The 25,817-nt window shown below is 40.7% G+C and overlaps 1 long non-coding RNA gene across 1 annotated transcript in view; it reads right to left on the reverse strand.

Moving 5' to 3' along the window:
* Positions 1 to 25,531, reverse strand: part of LOC138900754 (uncharacterized) — a 38,284-nt gene extending 12,753 nt beyond the window's left edge. The window contains exon 1 of the long non-coding RNA XR_011412001.1: positions 25,430 to 25,531. This is a non-coding gene — a long non-coding RNA (uncharacterized lncRNA). The remainder of the gene's footprint in view (positions 1 to 25,429) is intronic.
* Positions 25,532 to 25,817: the final 286 nt, after the last annotated feature.

The raw sequence follows: 25,817 nt of genomic DNA on the forward strand, positions 1-25,817 counted from the left end.
ATTGTGGCCCTTTGAGACCCATAAAATGCTTTCACATTCATACTTCCCGCTTGTATCTCGTGTAGGCCTCTACCCAATCTTTTGAGAGTAGTTAGTGGACATATGTTAAGACTCGAACCCCCATCTATCAGGACTCTGGCAATGAACTTGTCCTCAAAACTACACTGTGATATGTAGTGTCGTGTTGTGACTTAGTCCTTCTGGTGGCGGCTCGTCTTCATGAAAAGTGATATTGTGGCTTTCCAACACTTGCCCTACCATGTTGGCCATCTCTCCACTGGTGATGTTTTTAGGTACATAGGCTTCATTCAACACCTTCATCAGGGCATTCCTATGTGCCTCGGAGTTTTGCAGCAGTGATAAAGTGGATATTTGAGCAGGGGTTTTGTTCAGATGGTCCACCACAGAATACTCTCTTGCCTGCACCTTTCTCCAAAGATCATCTGGGCCAGTCTCAATGACAAGCGGTTTAGAGGCGGCTTCTTTTCTTGTTCCTCCCAAAATACTCGGGTGTATAAATCCTACCAATTCCGGTCATGCCTTGCGCTGCACCTGTTTCTTCCATTTTTGCCTTTTCTTTCCTTGTTGCTTCCGTAAAATAATCCCATGGTATAGCATTAGACTTATAAGACAGCGTAGGTGCTACCATCACGGTGAAGGGCATTGTTACTTCAACCTCAAACGGAGTTGGTACAACTACCTCAACTTCAATTGGTGCTTGAGTCTGTACCATGATAGGTGTGAGAGTGACTGGAGATGTTTCGGAATTATCCCCTTCTCAAATGAGTCCAATTGACCCATCTGAATCCCATTCTTTATCGGTCTCTATCACGTTTACCCCTCCACCCCTGTGATCTGGGAGGGGATTGTTAAGGACATTGGGTGCAGCCTCCTTTGCCTGTATGAATTTGGTGTCAATTAATGTATGAATCTTATCCTTTAAAGTACGACGCTCATCAATAGTATGACCTTTCACGCCTGAGTGATAGGCACGTCTTATTTGGGTTAATCCACTGGGAAGATTTTTTCATAGCAACAACAGGAATGGGAGTGATATAACCGGCAACCTTCAGTCTCTCATACATCTGGTCTATAGGTTCAGCAATTGGGGTGTATTATGTGGGTGGTCTGCGGTCGAAACTTGGTCTAGGTTTTTGGTAGTTTTGGCAGGCTGATGGTGAGTGGTAGTATGCTGGTTGGGTGTTATAGGTATGGTAAGTGGCGGTAGGTTGTTAGTATCTGGGAGGTGAAGGCTGATATGTGGGTGGAGGTGTTTGGTATGTAAGAGGAAACTTTGGACCTTGGGCTACCATCACCACACCTACTTCTTTCTTTTTGGAGATACCTCCTGACTGTAAGACTTTATTTATAGCTTGGAGTGCTTCAAAATTTGTCACCATTCCGCTTTTGATCCCTTCTTCTATTCTTTCTCTCAATTTGATGATGTCAGAAAATTTATGGTTTTCAATAACTATCAGTCTTTCGTAGTATTGCGGATCCTGAGCTCTGACGAAGAACTTATTCATCTGTCTTTCTTCCAATGCTGGCCTTACTTTTGCAGCTTCAGACCTCCACCAAGTAGCGTACTCATGGAAAGTTTCCGTTGGCCTCTTCTTGAGATTCTGAATGTAGAAAATGTCAGGTGTGTTTTCTGTGTTAAACCTGAATCGATCCATGAAATCTGATGCCATGCTCACCCAATTAACCCATTGTTTTGGGTTCTGGATGATGTACCAAGATAGGGCATCTCCGGTGAGGCTCCTCATGAACAGCTTCATGTGGATTCTTTCATCCCTGCCAACTCCTACAAGCTTGTCGCAATATGTTCTCAAGTGCACCTTCGGATCACCAATTCCGTCGAACATTTCAAACTTAGGAGGTTTGTAACCCTCTAGCAGTTCTACATCTGGCTGAGTACACAAATCTTCATAATTCAAACCCTCAATGCATTTTACCCTTCGACACTTTGAACTCTGCCAGTAAGTTTCTTGAGTTCCTCTTCCCTGTTCTTGATGAGCTGGTCCTTCTCGACGGATTCGGGTATGTATGGGGTTTGTTGTGGGGTGTGGGGTAAGGTTTCCATATATATGGCATTGCTTTAATGGACTCCAGGAATCTGGGCATAATGATGGTCATTGGTAGAGTTTTGCGGGTCGGGAGTAAGCTGTGGTGCATTTGAAGGGGTGTGGTATGTGATTGTTTGTGGGTATTGAGTTGGGTGGTGACGGTGTTGTTGAGGAGTAGGTATCGGTAGAGGATTGTGGTTCTGAGGAGGTGTGGCGTATTGATGTGGTGCGGGAGGATTTTGCAGATTTTGTGTGTTTTGGGGAGGTAGCGGGTTTTGGACATTTGTGTTTTATTTGTTAAGGTCGGGGACGTTTAGGGTGAGCGAAAGGTTTGCCAAGTTCCGGACCTGCTCAAGTTCCCCATATAGCTCCAATAATTTCTGTTCGAGACGTAGGACCAATTCATTCTGTGCTGGAGTATTCAGACTGTCCGAGGTTTCAACGTTCTCTGCATTGTCCTTTCTGATACTGCTTAAATCGTCCATTTTTCCTTTCCCTTTGCTTCTGCCTTTAGGATCACTTGGTGGAGGAGGAGGTGGATGACCTCTATATCTAGTGTGATATGCGGATGATGCCAGTATGTACAAACCAACCTTTGGGGAATGGGAATAAACAAAAGAAAAGAAAAACAAAAAAGGTAACCAAGTCAGTAAAGGATATTGAAAGGATGTTTGCAATATTGAACATGTGTTGCCGAATCAGCAAATAAATTCGCGTCCTAATTTGGGGGACCTCGTTGTGCCCGAGGTAGGCCTAAGCGACACATAGACTTGGAGAAAATTTATGCCAATAATTATGTCATTTCATTAATGCGAAAATCAATCAAATCCTTACTAAAATGACAATAATAAAAAAAGTTAGTAATGGCATTTGCCTTATTACATTCGAAATCTAAAACTAAGCTAAAAAGCAGCAAAGAACATCATTTTCTAATATATTTGGTCCCAGAAGGACCTTCCCCGTGCTTAGCTCTCTTGACTCCATCAATCAGATTCCCCAGGTCGCGCATATCCAACAATAGGTAAGCCTTTGCTAGATGCCCCCTTTCATTGCCATCCGTGTTCTTACAATCTGAAAACCTCTTTATTATATTTCCCTCAAGCTCCATCAACCCTTGATCCAAATATTCTAATCTTTCTATTGATTTAGTAGCAATTTCTTTCCATTTGCCGATGGCTTCCATATCCACTTTGTGCTATTCCAAATGTCTATCTTCAGACTCGAAAACCCTCTTGCGCAGCATCCTATACTTGACTTATGCTTCAGCAGCGTCATCTATAACCCTATTTTTCAGATTAATCCCTGGCTTGACATCTCCCGCTATATCATCTACCAACTATGATGGGTAGAAGTATACATGACCGGCATGGTACCTGTCTGGCTTGATAGTGTCTTTCTCTACAATGACCTTTTGATCATATGCTGCGCCTCGAACTTGAATGGAATGATGTTCCCTTTAAAGTCTGCTTTATACTGGACCATGTTAGAAACCCGAGGTATAACCTGCTTTCTTCCCGCTTGCCTCATTACTCTTATAGGAGCATAAGGATAGATTCCTCTTAACCCGATCAACACTAAATGAGTGGTTTCTCTTGACCTGATGATGAACTCGCTGCTAGGGAACCATTCGAACATCTAATGTACCCTTTTGTCAGTCAAATTGCTGAAGAAACGCACTCAGCTCACAGTATTTCCAGGTTGCGTGAACCTATCTGGGATAAATGTCATTCTTTTTGGATGATGGTAGGCTATGTAGTCATTCAATGGTCGTCGCAGAAGTTCCTGACGATATTCACCTCTCTGGAAATGTTCTAATAACCAAACCTGTAACAACAAATTATAGCCCTCGAAATGCCCAGACCCCTGCTTGCATCGATCTAGAGCTCGGTACATTTCAGCCAAGATCATGGGGATGATAGTGTAAGTTTGTCCTTCAATTACTTCCATTAGAGTCCTAGAGACCATGGCTAAGCGAGTGTGGATACTTCCCCATTTCATCGGAAATATCAACAACCCCAAGAAATAGACAATGAACACGAAAACTCTGCGATGTGTCCAACCCAAAGAAGTAATGGCAAGTTTATTACGGTAAAGGTGATATGACTTGCTATGCCCATAACGTTCATAAAGGAATTGAAATGGTATGTATGACTCCTTCAGACAGAGTAATTCATCATTTTTCTTGAAACCTATCATTTTCAAAAAACCGTGGGGAGTGCGATTTTCTGGTACTAATAAACCCGGACTATCCATGGCAGCCTAGCGAAGCCTCTTGTCTCATCCTAAAACATAGCGCCGGCCTCAATCAATGCGTTATTTGGCCGAATGTCCAATAAGGAAGGTAAATTTCCGAGGACCCTTTTCACATGATTCTTATCACTAGGTGAGAGGTTGTTCCACCAATCAAGAAGCAAAGGTGGGATGTTTTGAACCATGCCGAACCTAGGAACTTCGTGCCTCATTTTCTGTAAAACAAATAGAGTTAGCCCTTTCCCCCTCCGGGTCTGACTATTTACACATTAACGATCAACATATTGACATGTTTTCTCCAAGTAATGCACATAACGTGATGGTGTCCATTGAGATTATGAAAATCTCGTTGGGCTTTGAACAAGGCTTATCTTTGTGGATTATCACGTGGACAAAGTTCTAACCCATACTAGGTTTGACATGATGTATGCACCGTTGATATTGAAATGAGATTTCTAGAAGGGTCTAAACCGATGCTCTCAAGTGGACAACTTGAGAGGGAAAGGCACGCAACCGCCGACTGCACCGCTGATCGACTAGTTTACCGCAAATAAGCGTTTCCAATTTAAAGGGTAATTTTGGAAGAGCGCAGACACTCATCAAGTGCCGCTATGGTATTAGTTGGGCATGAGTGGAATATGATGTGGAGCATGCTTTATGCAAAGATAATAACACATTTCCAAGTATTTGCATGATAAATATGTAAAAAATGGTAAATACAATATTAAGGTAAAACATAAAAGAGAGACAAAGGAAGAAGTTAGTCCGTGGAATATATGCGAAAATATAATAAAGCAAACAATATAGTAGTCTTTAAACAAATGAAGAGCAGTTAGAGCAAATAAGGGCGAATAGGGAAAGGGATGTGCATGTCGTAACAAATTTAAGAAAATAAAGGCGGAAAAGGGAAGGGACGTGCATGTTATAACGGGTTTAAACAAGTAAAGGCGAATGGGAAATGGATGTGCATGTAATAGCAAAATTTAACAAATAAAGATAGAAAAGGAAAGTGCGTTTTATAACAAAGAAAACTAATCCACATAAGCCAAGTTCATTATGGTAAGAACCTAAGTATCCCCAGCAGAATCGCCATGCTGTCGCGCCCCTTTTTTCTCGCGAAATCGGGTTTCGACATATGACAACTCTTTTAAGGAGGTATTAAAAAAGGAGAGTTCGCCACCTAACGGTTTAAGGTGCGTTAGGGCACCTATTATGCAAATAACTCTGTTTGACTAGTCAACTCCACCAAAGATCGGGTAAGGGCTAAAGTTACCTGAAAGAGAAGATGTTAAGCACTCCTCGAGGTCCACAATTATGGGTCCCGACTGAACTTAAGATTACGTAGATTGTGATTAAGCTAGGTAATCAAATAAACAAAAGGAGCTCAGAAGTCACAGAACTTTATTACAACATGATTAATATAGCTCTTAGTGCAAATATAGGGATACCACTATTTAGATCTAATAACAACATATAAAGAGGAGGGGGTCCTAAGTTTTTTAGACTAAAGGATCATCCCGTGTAACATAAATAATACTTCGTAACTCCCTCAAGATGGGGTGTTACTCATATTATTGAGCGGGCATGGACTATCATCTCCTGCTACCCGATTACTATGTTAAAGTTGTTACCTAAAAGCATTTTAATTCAATTATAGGTCGTACCCTATGCGTGCACTACCCGTCCCGTACCTGTGGTCCAGGAGGTATTGGACCTTTACTTTGGATAGTTCTAGACCTCACTTAGGCTGCTCAGAAATGTCTAAACTAGGCAACATACAAAACATATTAGACTTCACATATAGGCAGTCAAGGTTCAAGTTTGCCTCCACACTTAAGAAGCAAATGCACGCAAGACAAATTGTATGTTGAGCAGTTTCAGAATTAAGAACTTAAATCCATATAGACATGATTTCTATTTGACAAGGCGTTAAGGCATGCAAGCAGTTTCAGAAACCAAGCGTCGCATATAGACAGGATTGTACAGTTGTCGCATATTGATTGTTGAAACTACAGATTTCCAGTTATTTACCCTGTTGTGTCTAGGTGACTTACGCAGTAAAACAATGGAATCTATCGGGAGAAACCCAGAATTACTCACGCTTTGATAGTGGTCTAAGTGAACAATAAACAATGTTGAGAGGGGCATCATTAACAGTTATTAGGGCGAATTGTGGTATCCTATAGGCATGATCTTTAACGATTAGCACTTGGAACTGATTTTATTGTTATACTTAGTCCTATATTCATGGTTTCTAGTGAACAGTGCGATACAGTAGCAAATGAAATGATCCAAATCCTATAGGCAAGATTTCTAACAATGCAAATTGAAGGAAAGTTCAACGATATTTATTTTCTATGGTCATGTTTTCTAATAACATGTAGCAACAAGGATAATTGAAGCATTTGAGCTCATGCTTTGCTAGTAGACAAGTAGTGTGAGTGTATGCTTCTCCTAATAGCATGATTTCTATAGTGTACATAGAGAATGAACTACACATATAGCAAACACATTATCAAGTCCTATAAGCATGTTATCTACCCATCGCATGTAAATATTAAAATCTACCCCATTCCGTTTTACTAACAACCCCAATTGTTTATACAAAGATTATTACAGGCCCAATAATGAGTAAAAGTAACAGTATTACATAACAGTGATAAGAGGCCCATGGCAGGCCTAATAAATACCCAGCATTGCCTGGGCCTTCAATAGCTCTTACACAGCATACTCATGCCTTCAAAAAAGAGCCACATTTAATACATGACTCAGGGATCCATAGAGGGGTCTAGAACCAGTTTACTCAACCATGGCACCAAGTATTGCACCATTTAAATAAGCTAATTAAAGTACACAACACATAACAGGTGGAAGTAGAGTGAATAGGAACAGTATGAGATTGAGGGAGTGACTAAGGACCAAGCCCTAGTATGTCAGAGTTCACGAGGGTCTCAATTGGACCCTGAGCAGTGCTCACACTAGGGAGGCCAATAATAGAACCTAGGTAGCCTTGGATTTTAGTTGGCTAAGAATGAAGAGTTCAGAATAGCATAAGTTGCCAGTGAGGAAAATGGACAGAAGTTAGGAGAAACATTCATATCCTAAAGTAGACATAGCCAAATTGAGCATATAGAGTAATTAATCAAATAGGCCAGTAGGTTCAGCAATACAGCAAAGTACCACATAGATATCCTCATATTGAAAGAAATTAGGGAAGAAATAGGTTTGCAAGATATACGTAGATTATCATTCATGACATTAAACCAATTGAGACCTAAGAGGTTCGGATTAAGCTAAGCATGCATCTTAGGGTCATGCTAATAAGTATTTAGACATTGTGATAAACACTAGAAGAGACAGGGTATCAAATGAATAAAAGACATATTGGAAACATATTAGCATGGAAGCAAGATCATAGTCGATAGAAAATGGTTTTAATACAAATTGCAACACACTGTACATGCAAGACAGACATTGCAGAGATTCAGGACAGTGTGTGATAGCAAACACATATAGGTATTCTGGGATTAATATAATAGACTAACCAACTAGAGAAGATCTAAGTTATGTCATAAAGCAAAATAGTTCAAACATGGTAGAGAGATCAAGTTGAGATGACTGCCAAGATCTTAGTCAATCACTAATGGGGCAGGGGGATCATACTGAGTAACAAAAGAGCAAGTGAACATGTCACAATTACCACAGGAAGTTCTAACACAAGTATGAAGTATTCATTATAGAGATTAAGGACAAAGCAAGTAAGCATGTATTAGGGAACATCCAGACACCCATACACTTAAGAGGATCAGATTATCCAAGTCAGACTTAGGCATACTCAGAACTAGTAGCATTAGGAAGAAGTTAGATGCTAAAACACTTAGAACAAAGTAAAATTAACAAAATCGTGCACAAAAGTAATCCAGAAAAACATATTAAGCCAGGAATTTCAGAGGCGAGAACACATGCAAATCAAAGGCACATAGGGATGAAATTGCAAGAGTCAAGTAGCTTTCCAGTTAACGGACAATAATAAAGAACAAAAGATCCACAAGAACCCAGAAACCTCGATGCATCAAAGTTCCCAAGAGCTTCAATGAACTCAGGACAATGCTCGCACCAAGAACAAGTAACAAAATTTTAATGGCCTTGGCTATCAGCCAGCCAGTACAGAATACCAAGCAAAAGAGTAGCAAAAAAAATCAAATTTTAGTAAGAATCAATTCTTTTCCCGTTCCCCCTCAGAAGGGAAAATGAGGGAGTTTATATAGCAGTCAAAAATCGAGCAAAGACATAAGGAAACAGAGTAAATTAAGCAACAAATAAGGAAAGACAACATGCAAATCAATTTGAAATCGATTTAAGAGAGGAATCTGGTAAACCCTAATTATTTAAGGAAAGTGTAAATCAGCAGAAATCCAAATGAAATCGGACTCACACAACGTAGAATCAGACACGTGTAGATGAAATACGGTCCAGATTCAAGAAATAGGACTCATTCGGACAAAATCGGAGAGGTAGTACTTTTCATATTTAGGCAAGTACTAGGTGATATCATGGAGAATCAACCAGTAGCGGAAACATACAAATATGGTAAGTAAATAAGAGTAAAATCCCATTGTAGCCGGGATTAGGAGAAAATTTTGGGGAAGGCGGCGATTAGGGTTTTTGGTGAGGGGGGAGCGTTTGAGGGCAGCTAGACAGAGACAATGGTCTCTAGGGTTTAGGGATTGGGTTATAAGAGAAGAGGGGTTGAGGGTTGTGAGCCGTTGATCGTTCTTGATCAACGACTGTGGTTTAAGGGGGTTTGGGTCAGTTTTGGACTGGGCAGGGTTGCCTGGGATTGGGCTTGAGGTTTTGGGCCAAGGATTTGGGTTTGTTTGGTCTGAGAATAACTCAAAATTGGGCCAGCTCTTAAACGCGTATAATTTAGCAAAATAATTAGTGAATGAGTGAAATATATTTTTTTATGCACTAAAATGATTAAGAATAATAATTTAACATTATAAAAATGCTATTTTTGACACATAGTATAAATAAGGAGCATTTGTATATGAATATAGGCCATTATTGCAAAATTAAATACATAGCTTAAAAAATGCTAATGTAATTATATGGGATGAGATAAAATGTTTGAAACATTTATTATAGGTGCAAAATAATTATTTTAGGTAACTAAGTCATTACAAAATAATTTAAAAGGATAATTACTAGATATTTACATATAATTTAAATACAGGAAAATAAATTTAAAGCTCTAAAATTTTTTGAAAAATTATAGAAAATGATTGTATAGGTTTATAAACTGAATATTGATGCAAATATGATATTTTGAAAGTGTATATGTATTTTGAAAAATATGAGGGCAAAATTGGGTATCAATATATAGCATATATGTGGTATATAGACATATATTGTGATGACCCAATATGTCATCTTTAATTTTAAATATTTATTTCTATGTTTTGAGACCTCAAAAAGAACTATTCAATATTCCACGACTTGCGTGCACAGTCCGTAATTTTTTTCGGAAAGTTTTTATATAAAAAATTAATTAAAATATGAAATAGAACTTTAAAACTCAACTGAGTTGACTTCTGTCAACGTTTTGAACCAACAGACCCGGATTATTATTTTGATAGTTCTAATAGGTCCGTATCGTAATTTGGGACTTGGGCGTATGCCCAGAATCGAATTCGAAGGTCCCTAGCTCAAATTATCGACATTTAACGAAAACTAGAAATTTAAAGGTTTAAGAATTCCTAAATTTGGTCATAATTGGGTTTTTATTGATACCAGGTCCCGATTTAGATTCCGAGAGTTCTATCAGCATTGCAATAATATTTATGACTTATGTATAAAATTTGAAGTTATTCCGAGGTACGTAGGTACATTTTCCGTTAGTTTTTGAAAAAGATAAAAGGTTTGATTTTATAAAGCTTGAATTTCTAAAGTTTAACCGAAGATTTGACTTTTGAGCAAACGACCCCGGAATAAAATTTTGATGATTTCAATAGCTTCGTATGGTAATTTTGGACTTAGGCGAATGTTCGGATTTGGATTTGGAAGTCCGTAGGACAATTCAGCGCATTTTGGCGAAAGTTGGAAAATAAAAGATTTTTGAAAAGTTTAATTGGAAGATGACTTTATTGATATCGGGGTCATAATTCGATTCTGAAAATTGTAATAGCTCCATTATGTTATTTATGACTAGCATGCAAAATTTTAGTTCATTCCGAATTGATTTGACATGTTTCAGCGCGAGTTATAGAATTGAAAATTTCATAAACTCATAAGTCCGAATCGACGCGCGATTTGTAGTTTCGCCGTTGTTATGTGTGATTTGAGACGTCGAGTAGGTCCATAATATGTTTTGAGACTTGTTGGTGACTTCGGACGGGGTCCCGAGGGGCTCGGATGAGTTTCGGAGTGGTTTCGGACCATTTTTAGGTCATTTTTAACTGCTGGTTTTTTACAGCAGTGTGCGAAATTTCTGATGCGCAGAGCTCACTTTGGAAGCTTATATCTCGCAATCTATAAGGAATCTGAAAATTATCAAAACATGAAAGTTGTAGCCCTTTGATTCTAGTTTCCAGAAAGATAAAGTACAGAAAGTTATGATCGATTGACTGAATGCTGGTACCGCAATTTTTGGCTTGGAAATTTTGAGGCAAGTTGCATCTCATAGATGCCACTTGCCTGGACAGAATATATATGTCCGAAGTCCGATATTTTTGTTCATTTTTAGAGTTTTAGACCTCGGTTTTGGGAGATTTCAGAGAAACTTTTCACGAGTTTGAGTTGGGTAAGTATTCTTTATCCGAAATTAGTTATATTTCATATTCCATACTCATTTACATCATGAATCCGTAAATTTATGGAAGAAAAATCAGATTTTTATAAAATCTTTCAAAAACAAAAATTTAAGATTTGAAAGCCAATCCAATATCGGAATTCGATAATTTTTGTATGGTGAAACTCGTATCGGAATGGGTGTTCGGATTACGTGAATTTTTTCGGGATTCAAGGCGTGGATCCCACTGTCGGTTTTTGAAATGAATTTCGAATTTTAATCCGGAAAATTAGTAATTTCATATGGAATTAATTCCTACGATTTGTGTTGAGAATATTGAATTGTTTGTGACTAGATTTGAAGCTTTCGGACATTAATTCGTGAGGCAAAAGTTTATTGGAATCTTGAATTTAGTTGCGAAGCGAGGTAAGTGTCGTGGTTAACCTTGACTTGAGGGAATAAAGCCCTTGAATTATTGTTATGTGAATTTCATGTTGTAATGATCCGATAAGTCATCTTATGTTTTAAAACCTAATTCTCTGATTTGAAACCTTAAAAATCTCATATTACCCTCCTCGAGTTGCGTGCACACTCCGGACGTGTTCCGAAAAGCTTTTATGTTAAAAACTATGAAAAATAGGAAAGTTTGTTTTGAAAACTATTTGAGTTGACTTTGGTCAATGTTTTGAGTAAACAGACTCGGATTCGTATTTTGACGGTTCTGGTAGGTTCGTATCGTAATTTGGGACCTGGGCGTATGCCCGAAATTGAATTCCGAGGTCCGTAGCTCGAGATATGGAATTTTGATGAAAAGTTAAAAGTTTGAAAGTTTAATGATTTTAAGAATTGACTGATGTTTGGTTTTGTTGATACCGGGTCCGTATTTTGGTTTTGGAGCTCGGTACAGGTCCACTATAATATTTATGACTTGTCTGTCGAATTTGGTGAGAAACGAAGTTGATTTGACGTGATTCGGACGTTCGGTTATGAAAATAGAAGTTTTAAAGTTTTCTTGAAAATTGCATTTGATTTGGTGTCTGATTCATAGTTCTAGGCTTTATTTTGGTGTTATGGTTGCGCGAACGAGTTCGTATGATATTTTGGAACTTGTGTGCACGCTTGGTTTGGAGCCCCGAGGGCTCGGGTGTGTTTCGGATAAGCTACAGGATGATTTGAACTTAGAAATTCTGGTTTTTCTGCATTTTCAGGTGCCTTCTGGTTTCCTTCTTCGCGTTCGCAAAGGCACTCTCGCGAACGCTATGTGTGAACTGGGCTGGGTGGGTTTTTTCCTACGCGAACGCGAGACTACTATCACGAACGCGGAGCATTGGGGGGATTGCTCTACGCGATCGCGAATAGTCACACGCGAACGCATAGCAATAGGCAGGCCGGGAAGGGAAATCAGGGGTGACTCTATGCGGACGCGAGTCCTGTCTCGCAAACGCGAAGGTAAGGCGTGATATACCTTCGCGAATGCGTTGAGTCTCCCGCGATCGCGTAAGCCATTAAGGCTCTGCTCTTTGCGAACGCGTCAATGTTCACGCAAACGCGATGAACAGTGACGCTCAGTGATAAAACAATCCCAATTACGGGATTTTGCCATTCTTTCAAAAATTTCAAAATTAAAAGACCTAGAGGCGATTCTCCAATAAGATTTTCTTCTCCAATTTGTTGGTAAGTGATTCTAACCTACTTTCTTTCAATTACCCATTGCATTCAATGAGTTTTCAACCTAAAAATCTAGAATTTTCATGGTGGAAATTGGGGGTTTGGGTAGAATTAGGAATTTTTGCATAATTGGAATTTAGACCTCGAATTGAGGTCGAATTTTGAAATAAATTATATAGTCTGGCTCGGGGGTGAATGGGTGAATGGATTTTGGTCCGAACCTAGGGTTTTGACCAAGCGGGCCCGGGGTCGATTTTTGACTTTTTGTGGGAAAGTTTGGGGAATCTAAATTCATGCATTGTAATTGATTTCTTTAGCAATATTTGATACTATTGAATCGTTTGTGGATAGTTACGAGTGGTTTGGAGGTGATTCTAGAGGAAAAGTGGTAATTGAGCATTGAGTGGCCTTTAAAGCGAGGCAAGTGTTTTTATATTTGATACATGTTTAAATGTTGGGGAACAACTCATATGTGAGGTGACGAGTACTTATGCATTGTAGTCGGGTTAAAGCATGTAGGCGGGGCTTGGATTCTTACAATTATAGCTTCCTTTGTTGATGTTATCCATGTTTAGACTAGTATTGTTAAATTGATTATTCTTATCATGTTTATGGACCTTCTGGTGATAATTGAGTATTGATTCCGAAGTTGAGGTTGATATTGCGGAACCAAATGTTGAAGTAAGGCTTATACTTGATATTCTATCTCCATGTTGTTATTTGTTCATTGTATTATGGTAAGGGAGAGTGTTAATGCACGAAGGGTGATGTCGTGTCATATTGTGAGTGTTAATGCACGAAGGGTGATGCCGTGCCATATTAAGAGTGTTAATGCACGAAGGGTGATGCCGTGCATTTTTTCTTTACTGTGTTTACTGGTTCTTATTGATTCATAGTACATTGACTGTTCAAGTTACTATTCTGCTGCAGTTCTCTATCTCGTATTTCCCTCAGCATGTGCCCTCCCAATAGTACATGTTTAGCTGCTACTTTTTTTTGTACATATACTGTTATCTGCACAGGTTTATTATGTGAGTGTCTGGTCATAGCCTCGTTATTACTTCATCGAGTTTAGGCTCGACACTTACAAGTACATAGGGTCGGTTGTACTAATATTGCACTCTGCACCTCTTGTGCAGATTTTGGTACCGGTCCTAGCTGATCATGAGGCTTAGCAGCTTGAATTTGTTGTCAAGAGAACCAAGGTAGATCTGCTAGAGTCCGCAGACCCTGGAGTCTCTTCCTAGTTTTATCATTTACTGTTTCCTTACTTCAAAACAGTGTATTTTTCCTTTTCAGACTCTGTTTGTAGTAAATCATAGTAGCTCGTAAGTTGTGACTCTAGATCCGGGTGGTAGTAATTATTGAAGTTTTTATATTATTCTTCACTCTTTGTATTCCATTTTAGCTTATTTGTTGTTATTTACTGAATTTAATAAGGATTGGCTTAATAATTCTCTAACGTCGGCTTACCTAGCAAGTGGAATATTAGGCGCCATCACGGTGCCGACGGTGAGAATTCTGAGTCGTGACATGTTGGTATCAGAGCACTAGGTTGCCTAGGTCTCATAATTCACGAGCGAGCTTAGTAGACTCTGGGGGATCGGTACGGAGATGTCTGTACTTATCTCCCAGAGGCTACGAAGTTTAAGAACAAATTTCACTTCTATTTTTCTCTATCGTGCGATTTTGTTCTCACAATGCTAATTGAACTCTTCTACTCTTATTCTCTCGCAGATGGCAAGAACACGTACCGCATCTTCAGCCGAACAGCAGCCAGAGCCTCCAGTGGAAGCTCCTACGAGGGGCAGATGTCGAGGCCGAGGCCGTGCCAGAGGCCGAGGCAGGGGAAGGGCTCAGCCCATAGCCCGAGCAGCGGCATTAGCGGTGGAGCCGCAGGTAGAGTTTGATGAGGAGGTTCCAGCCCAAGTTGTACATGTCGGACCAGCTCAGGTTCCAGAGGGGTTCATTGCCACCCCACTGCTTCAGGACGCTTTGGTCTGTTTGGTGGGCCTTATGGAGAGTGTGGCCCAGACTGACGCATTTCCCATAGCACCAGTTGTCTCTCAGGCTGGAGGAGGAGCCCAAACTCCTGCTACTCACACTCCGGAGCAGATGGCTCCCCAGTATCAGACTTCAGCCACTCATCCAGTCGGAGTAGTTCAGCCGGTTGCTGCGGCACAGACCGGTGATGGGTCAGTTATGTCTTCTGAGGCTTTATGGAGATTGGACAGGTTTACCAAGCTCTTCCCAGTTCACTTTAGTGGTTCTCCTTCAGAGGATCCCTAGGAGTATCTTGACAGCTGTCATGAGATGCTACAGAACATAGGTATAGTGGAGACCAATAGGGTCGATTTTGCTGCATTTCAGATGACTGGTTCTGCCAATAAATGATGGAGAAATTATTTGTTGACCAGACCAGCGGGGTCGCCTGCTCTTACTTGGGACCAGTTCTCTCGGCTTTTTCTAGAGAAGTTTCTCTCACACTAAGAGAGGAGCACCGTCGTCAGTTCGAGCATCTCCAGCAGGGCAGTATGGTTGTTACTCAGTATGAGACACGTTTTGTGGATTTGGCCCGTCATGCTCTTCTTGTGCTTCCTACCGAGAGAGAGAGAGAGAGAGAGAGAGAGAGAGAGAGAGTGAGGAGATTTACTGACGGACTTGCTCAGCCTATCAGATTGCAGATGGATAAGAAGACTGGGAGTGAGATTTCTTTTCAGGCGGCTGCCAATGTCGCCAGGCGAGACGAGATGGTTCTTGCTCAGGGAGGTCAGGAGCCTGACAAGAGACCACGTCATTCCGGGGGGTTCAGCGGTGCCCCATCTGGAGGCAGGGGTACTTTTGGTAGAGGTTATCCTCCCAAGCCGTTTCATTCAGCACTCCAGGCATCCCACGGTGCCTCAGGTGGTCGTGGCCCTCATATGCCTTATTCCGACCAGCTAGCCTACAGTGTACCACCAGCTCCTATTAGTGCACCTCCGCTCCAGAGTTTTCAGGTTGGTTACTCAGGTCGACATGGTCAGTTTCAGGGTTAGCAGTCACAACAGCCGAGGCCCTGTTATACTTGTGGTGATCCGGGGCACATTGCTAGATTTTTTCCTCGGGCATGGGGCAGCTCACAACATAAGGGTTCTCGTGCCATAGTTCCGGCACCAGTTGTTACACCACCTGCTCAGCCAGCCAGAGGTAGGGGTCAGGAAGCCAGAGGTAGAGGCTAGACTATTAGAGGTGGGGGTCAGGCCATTTGATAACGACTAGGCCGGGAATCCAACTAGAGTAAGAGTTGGAAAAGAAAATACGGAAGCAATAACAATAAGGAATTGAACAACTAGAACTAAAGGGCAGAAAATAAAGGATATGGAAAAATTCAAGAACGCAAGTTCTATAGCCTTGACAAGATCAAAGCAACAACGTCTTGATTTATTAAAGAAATCAAACGCCTTTACTTAAAAGCAAATCAAAATAATAGATTCGGATCTTGACCGCTTTACGAGTAACTTGAGACAACAATTAATAACTAGTATTAATCGCCTTCTAAGAATACCACAAATGAATCAAAGATATCACAATAGAGAAGTAATCTTACTACCTTGAACTATGAACTAGTAAAGGTTGAAAGATAAATCTCAAAGCACAAGTAGCAAAGGTTCAAAAGAACTCTCAAAGTATGATATACTTAATCAATAATGAAGTGTCTCAATGAATGAGAAGAACTCCTTATTTATAGGAGTGCTAAGGCATAAAAAGTCCTTAAAATTAGGTAGGGTGGCTGCTAAGGCATCAAAAAGTCATTACAATTAGGTAGGGTGGTTGCTAAGGAGTAAGAAAAGTCATTAAAATTAGGTGGGGGGCGGCCAAATCACTTTGGGGCAGATTTGGACCTTAAAACTACTAGTTTGGGCCATTGGTTTGGACTCCAATTGGGCTCCATTTGAAACACCCCCTTTTGGACCTCTTTTAAGCTCATTTTGAGCCTTTTGGTGGACTTCAAGGGTTGATTTAGTGACCCAATCTTCCTCCTCTTTGACTTCAATATGGACCGCCAAATAATTATAAAACTTGGACAATTTATCTCCTTTGGGCTTGAGCTCTTCCTCTACAATTAAAAGTTTCTCTATTTGTCACTGAAGTCCAGCAACCTTAGTCTGCAACTCTTTAGCTTAAGATCTCGTAAATGGCTTTCTTGGAGCTTCCAAAACTCTATGTGTCCTTGATGCTATCACCTAGCCAATTCACATCCTTTATCCTTGAGCTCTTCCTCCCAATTAACAACTTCTTTATTTGCACTTGAAGTCTAATGGCCTTGTTTTGCAACTCTTTAGCTTGACATCTTGTTAAAGGCCATCTTTGAGATTCCAAAGGTTCATCCTTATCCTTGAATAGATTTGAGCTTTCTATGATACAATCACCGTTAGAGGTGGAGGCGAGCCAACTAGAGGCCGTCCCGGGGACGTAGTTCAGGGTGATGGAGCCCAGCCCCAGTGTTATGCTTTTCCAGCCAGGCCTGAGGTTGAGTCATCTGATGTTGTTATCACAGGTACCATTTCAGTTTGTAGTAGATGTGCTTCAGTTCTATTTGATCCGAGTTCTACTTATTCCTACGTGTCATCCTATTTTGCTTCATATTTGGTTATGCCTCGTGATTCTTTGAGTGCTCCTGCATATGTGTCCACACCTGTGGGAGATGTTATTGTTGTAGACCACATTTATCGTTCCTGTGTAGTCACCATTGAGAGTCTTGAGACTAGTGTAGACCTTCTACTTCTCGATATGGTTGATTTCGATGTAATTTTGGGTATGGATTGGTTGTCACCTTATCATGCTATATTGGATTGTCACGCCAAGACGGTGACCTTAGACTTACCAGGGTTGCCTCGATTAGAGTGGAGAGGGACTCCTGGCCATTCTATTAGCAAGGTTATCTCTTATATGCAGGCTCAGCGTATGGTCGAGAAGGGGTATCTAGCTTATTTGGCTTATGTCCGCGATTTTAGTGTGGAGGTTCCTTCTATGGATTCAGTACCCGTTGTTCGTGAGTTTCCAGAGGTGTTTCCTGTAGACCTGCCGGGGATGCCACCCGACAGGGATATTGATTTTTGTATTGATTTGGCTCCGGGCACTCAGCCCATCTCTATTCCGCCATACTGTATGGCCCCGCCAGAGTTGAAAGATTTAAAGGAAAAATTGCAAGACTTGCTTAATAAGGGCTTCATTAGACCTAGTGTCTCGCCCTAGGGTGTATCTGTGTTGTTTTGAAGAAGAAGGATGGATCGATGAGGATGTGCATATATTATCGGCAGTTGAACAAAGTCACCATCAAGAACAAGTATCCATTGTCGAGGATTGATGATTTATTTGATCAGCTTCAGGGTGCCAAGGTGTTTTCGAAGATTGATTTGAGATCTGGCTACCATCAGTTGAGGATTAGGGCATCCGATGTCCCAAAGATAGCTTTTCGGACTCGTTACAGGCATTATGAGTTTTCGGTGATGTCCTTTGGGTTGACAAATGCCCCAACAGCATTCATGGATTTGATGAATCGAGTATTCAAGCCTTATTTGGAATCCTTTGTGATCGTGTTTATTGATGATATCTTGATCTATTCCCGCAGTCGAGAGGAGCATGAGCAGCATCTTAGGATTGTACTTCAGACTCTGAGAGCCAGCCAGTTGTATGATAAATTTTCAAAGTGCAAGTTTTGGTTTGATTCAGTCGCTTTCTTGGGGCACGTTGTATCAGCAGAGGGCATTCAGGTAGATCCTAAGAAGATTGAGGTAGTTCAGAACTGTCCTAGACCCACTTCATCTACGGAGATCAGGAGTTTCTTGGGTTTGGCGGGCTATTACCGTCGATTTGTGGAGGGGTTTTCATCTATAGCAGCCCCGTTAACCAGGTTGACCCCCATTCAGATGGTCAGACTAGTGTGAGGCGAGCTTTCAGAAGCTCAAGACTGCTTTGACTACAGTGCCGGTGTTGGTGTTGCCCACAGGTTCAGGATCTTATACGGTTTATTGTGATGCATCGCGTGTTAGGCTCGGTGCAGTATTGATGCAGGAGGGTAGGGAGATTGCATATGCGTCACGGCAGTTGAAGGTTCATGAGAATAATTACCTTGTCCATGACTTAGAGTTGGCAGTCATTGTTCATGCGCTGAAGATTTGGAGGCACTATCTTTATGGTGTGTCGTATGAGGTTTTCACGGATCATCGGAGCCTTCAGTATTTGTTCAAGCAAAAGGATCTCAATTTGAGGTAGATGAGGTGGTTGGAGCTATTGAAAGACTATGATATCACTATTTTATACTACCCCGGGAAGGCCAATGTAGTGGACGACACCTTGAGTAGAAAGGCAGCGAGTATGGGTAGCCTTGCGTTCATTCTAGTCGGTGAGAGGCCGTTTGCCTCAGATGTTCAGATTTTAGCAAACCAGTTTGTGAGGTTGGATATTTCAGAGTCAATCCGTGTTCTAGCTTGTACAGTCGTCCAGTCTTCTTTGTTTGAGCATATCAGAGATCGGCAATATAACAACCCTCATTTGTTAGTCCTTAGGGACACAGTGCGGCACGATGGTGCCAAGCAGGTTACTGTCGGAGATGATGGAGTTTTTAGGATGCAAGGTTGTGTTTGTGTGCCTAATGTGGATGGACTTCGTGAGTTGATTCTTGAGGAGGCTTGAAGTTCCCGGTATTTTATTCATCCGGGCGCCGCCAAGATGTATCAGGACTTGCGGAAGCATTATTGGTGGAGAAGGATGAAGAAGGATATAATTGCTTATGTAGCTCGGTGTCTAAATTGACAGCAAGTAAAGTATGAGCATCAAAGACCTGGTGGTTTGCTTCCGAAGATAGAGATTCCTGAGTGGAAGTGGGAGCGTATCACTATGAATTTCATTGTTGGACTCCCACGGACTCAGAGGAAGTTCGATGCAGTTTGGGTCTGGGTCGTTATGGACGGGCTGACTAAGTCACCGTATTTCATTCATGTGGCAGTTACCTATTCTTCAGAGCGATTGGCAGAGATTTACATCCGCGAGATCATCCGTCTCCACGGTGTGCCCATGTCTATCATTTCTGATCAAGGTACGCAATTCACCTCGCACTTTTGGAGAGTAGTATAGCGTGAGTTGGGCACGCGGGTTGAGTTGAGCACAGCGTTTCATCCTCAGACGGATGGGCAATCCGAGCGCACTATTCATATCTTGGAGGATATGCACCGCACATGTGTTATAGACTTCGGAAGATCGTGGGATCGGTTCTTTCCCCTTGCAGAGTTCGCCTATAACAACAACTACCAGTCGAGCATTTAGATGGTTCCTTGTGAGGCATTATACGGTAGGCGGTATCGGTCGCCAGTTGGGTGGTTCGAGCCGGAGGAGGCTCGGTTGTTAGGTACAGATCTAGTACAAGATACCTTGGATAAGGTCAAGATTATTTAGAATCGACTTCGCATAGCTCAGTCCAGGCAGAAGAGTTATGCCGACCGTAGAGTTCGTGATGTTGCATTCATGGTCGGAGAGAGAGTGTTGCTTCGGTTATCACCCATGAAGGGTGTAATGAGATTCGGAAAGAAGGGCAAGTTGAGCCCTAGGTATATCGGGCCCTTTGAGGTTATGGAGAGAGTAGGCGAGGTGGCTTACAGGCTCACATTGCCACCTAGTTTAGCAGTTGTTCATCCGGTATTCCATATGACCATGCTCCGGAAGTATCACGACGATCCGTCACATATGTTAGATTTCACCTCTATCCAGTTGGACAAGGATTTGACTTACAAGGAGGAGCCGGAGGCTATTCTAGCCCGGCAGGTTCGACAGCTAAGGTCTAAGATTTATCCTTCAGTTCGAGTGCAGTGGAGAGGTCAGCCCGTTGAGGCAGCTACTTGGGAGTCCGATTCAGATATGCGGAGTAGATATCCACATCTTTTCACCACCCCAGGTACTTTTCTATGTCCATTTGAGGACGAACGGGTTTTTAGGAGGTGGAGAATGTGATGACCCGATAGGTCATCTTATGTTTTAAAACCTAATTCTGTGATCTGAAGCCTTAAAAATCTCATTTTTACCCTCATCGAGTTGCGTGCGCAGTCCCGGCGTATTTTCGAAAAGCTTTTATGTTAAAAACTGTGGAAAGTATGAAATTTTATTTTGGAAATCATTTGAGTTGACTTTGGTCAACGTTTTGAGTAAACAGACTCAGATCCATGTTTTGACGGTCCCGATAGGTCTGTATCGTAATTTGGGACCTGGGCGTATGCCCGGAATCGAATTCCGAGATCCCTACCTCGAGATGTGGAATTTTGATGAAAAGTTAAAAGTTTGAAAGTTTAATGATTTTAAGAATTGACTGATGTTTGGTTTTGCTGATACCATGTCCGTATTTTGGTTCCGGATCCCGGTACAAGTCCATTATAATATTTATGACTTGTCTGTCAAATTTGGTGAGAAACAGAGTTGATTTGACGTGATTCGGACGTTCGGTTGTGAAAATAGAAGTTTTAACATTTTCTTGAAAATTCCATTTGATTTGGTGTCTGATTCGTATTTCTAGGGGTTATTTTGGTGTTTTGTCGCGCAAACGAGTTCGTATGATGTTTTGGGACTTGTGTGCACGCTTGGTTTGGAGCCCCGAGGGCTCGGGTGAGTTTCAGATAGGCTACGTGATGATTGGAACTTAGAAATTTTGGTTTTTCTGCAGTTTCAGGTACCTTCTGGTATCCTTCTTTGCGTTCGCGAAGGCACTCTCGCGAACGCAATGTGTGAACTGGGCTGGGTGGGTTTTTCTCCTATGTGAACGCGAGACTACTATCGCGAACACGGAGCATTGAGCGGATTGCTCTACGCGAATGCGAATAGTCATACGCGAACGCGTAGCAATAGGCAGGCCGGGAAGGGAAATCAGGGGTGACTCTTTGCGAACACGAGCCCTGTCTCGCGAACGCGAAGGTGAGGCGGGCTATACCTTCGCGAACGTGTTGAGTCTCCCGCGATCGCGTAATCCATTAAGGCTCTGCTCTTCGCAAACGCGTCAGTGTTCACGCGAACGCGATGAACACTGACGCCCAGTGATAAAACAGTCCCAATTATGGGATTTTTCCATTCTTTCAAAAATATCAAAACTAAAAGACCTAGAGGCGATTCTCCCATAAGATATTCTTCCTCAATTTTTTGGTAAGTGATTCTAACCTACTTTCTTTCAATTACCCATTGCATTCCATGAGTTTTCAACCTAAAAATCTAGGATTTTCATGGTGGAAATTGGGGTTTTGGGTAGAATTAGGGATTTTTGCATAATATAAATTATATAATCGGGTTCAGGGGTAAATGTGTGAATGGATTTTGGTCCGAACCTCGGGTTTTGACCAAGCGGGCCCGGAGTCGATTTTTGACTTTTTGGAAAAAAGTTTGGGGAATCTAAATTCATGCATTGTAATTGATTTCTTTAGCAATATTCAATATTATTGAGTCGTTTGTGGATAAATACGAGTGGTTTGGAGGTGGATTCTAGAGGAAAAACGATAATTGATTATTGAGTGGCCTTTGGAGCGAGGTAAGTATTGTGTCTAACCTTGACTTGAGGGAATATGACTTGTTTGTCTATTTGCTACTTATTTAAATATTGGGGAACAACGTATATGTGAGGTGACGAGTACTTATGCATTGTAGTCGGGTTAAAGCATGCTGGCGGGGCTTGGCTTCTTGCAATTATAGCTTCCTTTGTTCATGTTATCCATGTTTAGACTAGTATTGTTAAATTGATCATTCTTATCATGTTTATGGACCTTCTGGTAATAATTGAGTATTGATTCCGAAGTTGAGGTTGATATTGCGGAACCAAATGTTGAAGTAAGGATTGTACTTGTTATTCTATCTCCCTGTTGTTATTTGTTCATTGCATTATGGTAAGGGAAAGTGTTAATGCACGAAGGGTGATGACGTGCCGTATTATGAGTGTTAATGCACGAAGGGTGATTCCGTGCCATATTGTGAGTGTTAATGCACGAAGGGTGATGTCGTGCCATATTGGGAGTGTTAATACACGAAGTGTGATGTCGTGCCATGTTATGAGAGCTAATGCACGGAGGGTGATACCGTGTCATTTCTATTGACTTTATGGTGAGGTTGAGAGTAAAAGCACGAAGGGTGATGCCATGCATTTTTCCTTTACGGTGTTTACTGGTTCTTATTGATTCATAGTACATTGATTGTTCAAGTTACTATTCTGCTGCAGTTCTCTATCTCAAATTTCTCTCAGCATGTTCCCCTCCCAATAGTACATCTTTAGTTGTTACTGTTATTTTGTTTTGTACATATACTGTTATCTGCACAGGTTTATTATGTGAGTGTCTGGTCATAGCCTCGTCATTACTTCGTCGAGGTTAGGCTCGACACTTATCAGTACATGGGGTCGGTTGTACTGATACTGCACTCTGCACTTCTTGTGCAGATTTTGGTACCGGTCCTAGCTGATCGTGAGGCTTAGCAGCTTGGATTTGCTGTCAGGAGACCCAAGGTATATCTGCTGGCGTCCGCAGACCCTGGAGTCTCTTCCTAGTTTTATCATTTACTGTTTCCTTACTTCAAAACAATGTATTTTTCCTTTTCAGACTCTGTTTGTAGTAAATCATAGTAGCTCGTGAGTTGTGACTTCAGATCCAGGTGGTAGTAATTAATGAAAATTTTATATTATTCCGCACTCGCTGGATTCCATTTTAGCTTATTTGCTGTTATTTGCCTAGCAATTAGAATGTTAGGCGCCATCACGGTCCCGACGGTGAGAATTCTAGGTCGTGACACATGTGTAACGATGTATAGGCGAGGTGACGAGTACCTATACATCGTCAAATTGATTGTTTGCACATTTATATGGAAATCATAAATTATTTTAAATCATAAATTAATTATTATATTAATTATTTCTCTCATATTCCTTTCTCAATATTATGCCTTCAATCCATGCTATATTTGCTACATGCTTATTTGATTTATGTGACTTAATTGTTACTTGACATTTGGCATACTAAATATTAAATTGCATATTTCCTCCTTAATTTTCACAATTAATTTCTACTTGTCATCACTTGTTTCTAAATAATTCATAATTATTATATGCTTATTGTCTTATAATTTCATATTAATTGTTGCATTTATTGCAATAATTTCTTTTATAAAAATTGGTAAATTATATTATTGAGGAGCGGGTTGCACGCCGTAACAGAAATGAAAGTGAATATATTGGAGGAGCGGGTTGCACGCCGCAACAGAATTGATTTAAAGTGAATATTTTGGAGGAGCGGGTTGCACGCCGCAACAAAATTGATTGAAAAGATATATTGAGGATCGAGTTGCATGCCGCAACGGAATTAAATGAAAATGAATATATTGTGGGATCGGGTTGCACGCCGCAACGGAAAGTGATTTAAGTAATAATTGATTATGACTGCCGAGTTGGCTTGATTGTTGATATGATTTATCGGTTAATTTTTATTCTTGTTCTCCTATATTGTTATTATTATTATTATGTGTCACTACTTCGTCGAGGTTAGGCTCGACACTTACTAGGTATATGGGGTCGGTTGTACTCATACTACATTCTGCACTTCTTGTGCAGATACCGGAGTTGGTCCCAACGGCGTATAGTAGATTTGCTCGGATTCAGCTATTCACAGTAGACTTGAGGTATAGCTGCACGACGTTCGTAGCTCTGAAGTCCTCATCTACTTTATTTTAGCTGTGTATTTCTGCAGGCATCTTTATTTTCATTCAGACCCTTATTTATATTATTCTAGTAACTCGTGTACTTGTGACACCAGTTCTGAAATGGTAGTTAGACACCGCTATTATTATGGTTTACTCACTTTATTTCAGATTTTATTCTAGTTATTAGTTTCTTTATTATTAATTAAATTAATTGTTAAAATAAAATGGTTAAAAGTATTCTAACGTTGGATTACCTAGCAAGTGAAATGTCAGGCGTCATCACGATCCCGAAGGTAGAAATTTCGGAACGTGACGTATAGTATAGACACTTTCTAAGAATACAGAAAAGAAACTCTGGTTATTAGCCTCAGTGACTGCACCAGTTTCTGTTGGAAGAATAAGTTAATTTTGCAGAAATTTAGTTAGCATTGAACAAAAATATCACCTTATTTGTCAGATTGTAGAGCAACTATCGCAACAACCAACATGGCGCAGTGCTATTTCATAGATGATCAATGGGATAACAGTACATATTGGAAGTTCATAGAAGTACTGGTTGCTCTTACTAATGTTACATATACCATACAAAAATAGTCAATGACCTAAGGACAAAGTCACACATCCCCAAGAACTGTTCAGTAAATTATTTTGGTGAGAAAGTTTGCATATAAGCTCTAAGATTTTAAACTCATAAAGTTATATTGTAAAATGAAATGCAATGTAGTTGAAGACCATTTCAATGAAGATACATAGATACCCATTTGTTATAAACCTGTAATTAACTGAAAGAAATTTTTTGAACGTATAGCCCTATAAGTATGTCCCTTTTTTGGTAAGAAGGGAAACACGGTGGTACGACAGGGAATTGCATATGCTGGACCATCTAGTTTTACCGCACATATTTAGTTTGCATGAAACAAAGAGCGAAGTATAAAATTCGATTACATAAATATTTGTTCCATACCAGTTCAGAAGTCCTCCAACATGAGAATATGGTGGATTTATCAGTATGACTGAGTTGTAGCTTGTCGATAATGATAATCCAATATGATACATTATGTTAGTAAAGAATTCCTAACAGATTTCTTACCATACGAAAAAAGCGTAAGTTTTTCCATACCACCATAGTTGGCTCGGGTAATTCGTTTTGCTACAATTATTGGATATTCAGCAACCTGTGCAGCTAGATGCTTCCATCAGCGTCGGTGAAGTCTTCCCACAGCAAAAAGGATAGTAGGCTTCACACTACAATAGAAGGAATGGACACCCCCCCCCCAAAAAAAAAATACAATTGTAATAATGTCACCAAGAATAATAAAGAAGAGGATGTAAATTTTAAAATAACAGAGATA

The sequence above is a fragment of the Nicotiana tomentosiformis genome, chromosome 1 (assembly GCF_000390325.3).
Source record: "Nicotiana tomentosiformis chromosome 1, ASM39032v3, whole genome shotgun sequence".
Classification (NCBI taxonomy): domain Eukaryota; kingdom Viridiplantae; phylum Streptophyta; class Magnoliopsida; order Solanales; family Solanaceae; genus Nicotiana; species Nicotiana tomentosiformis.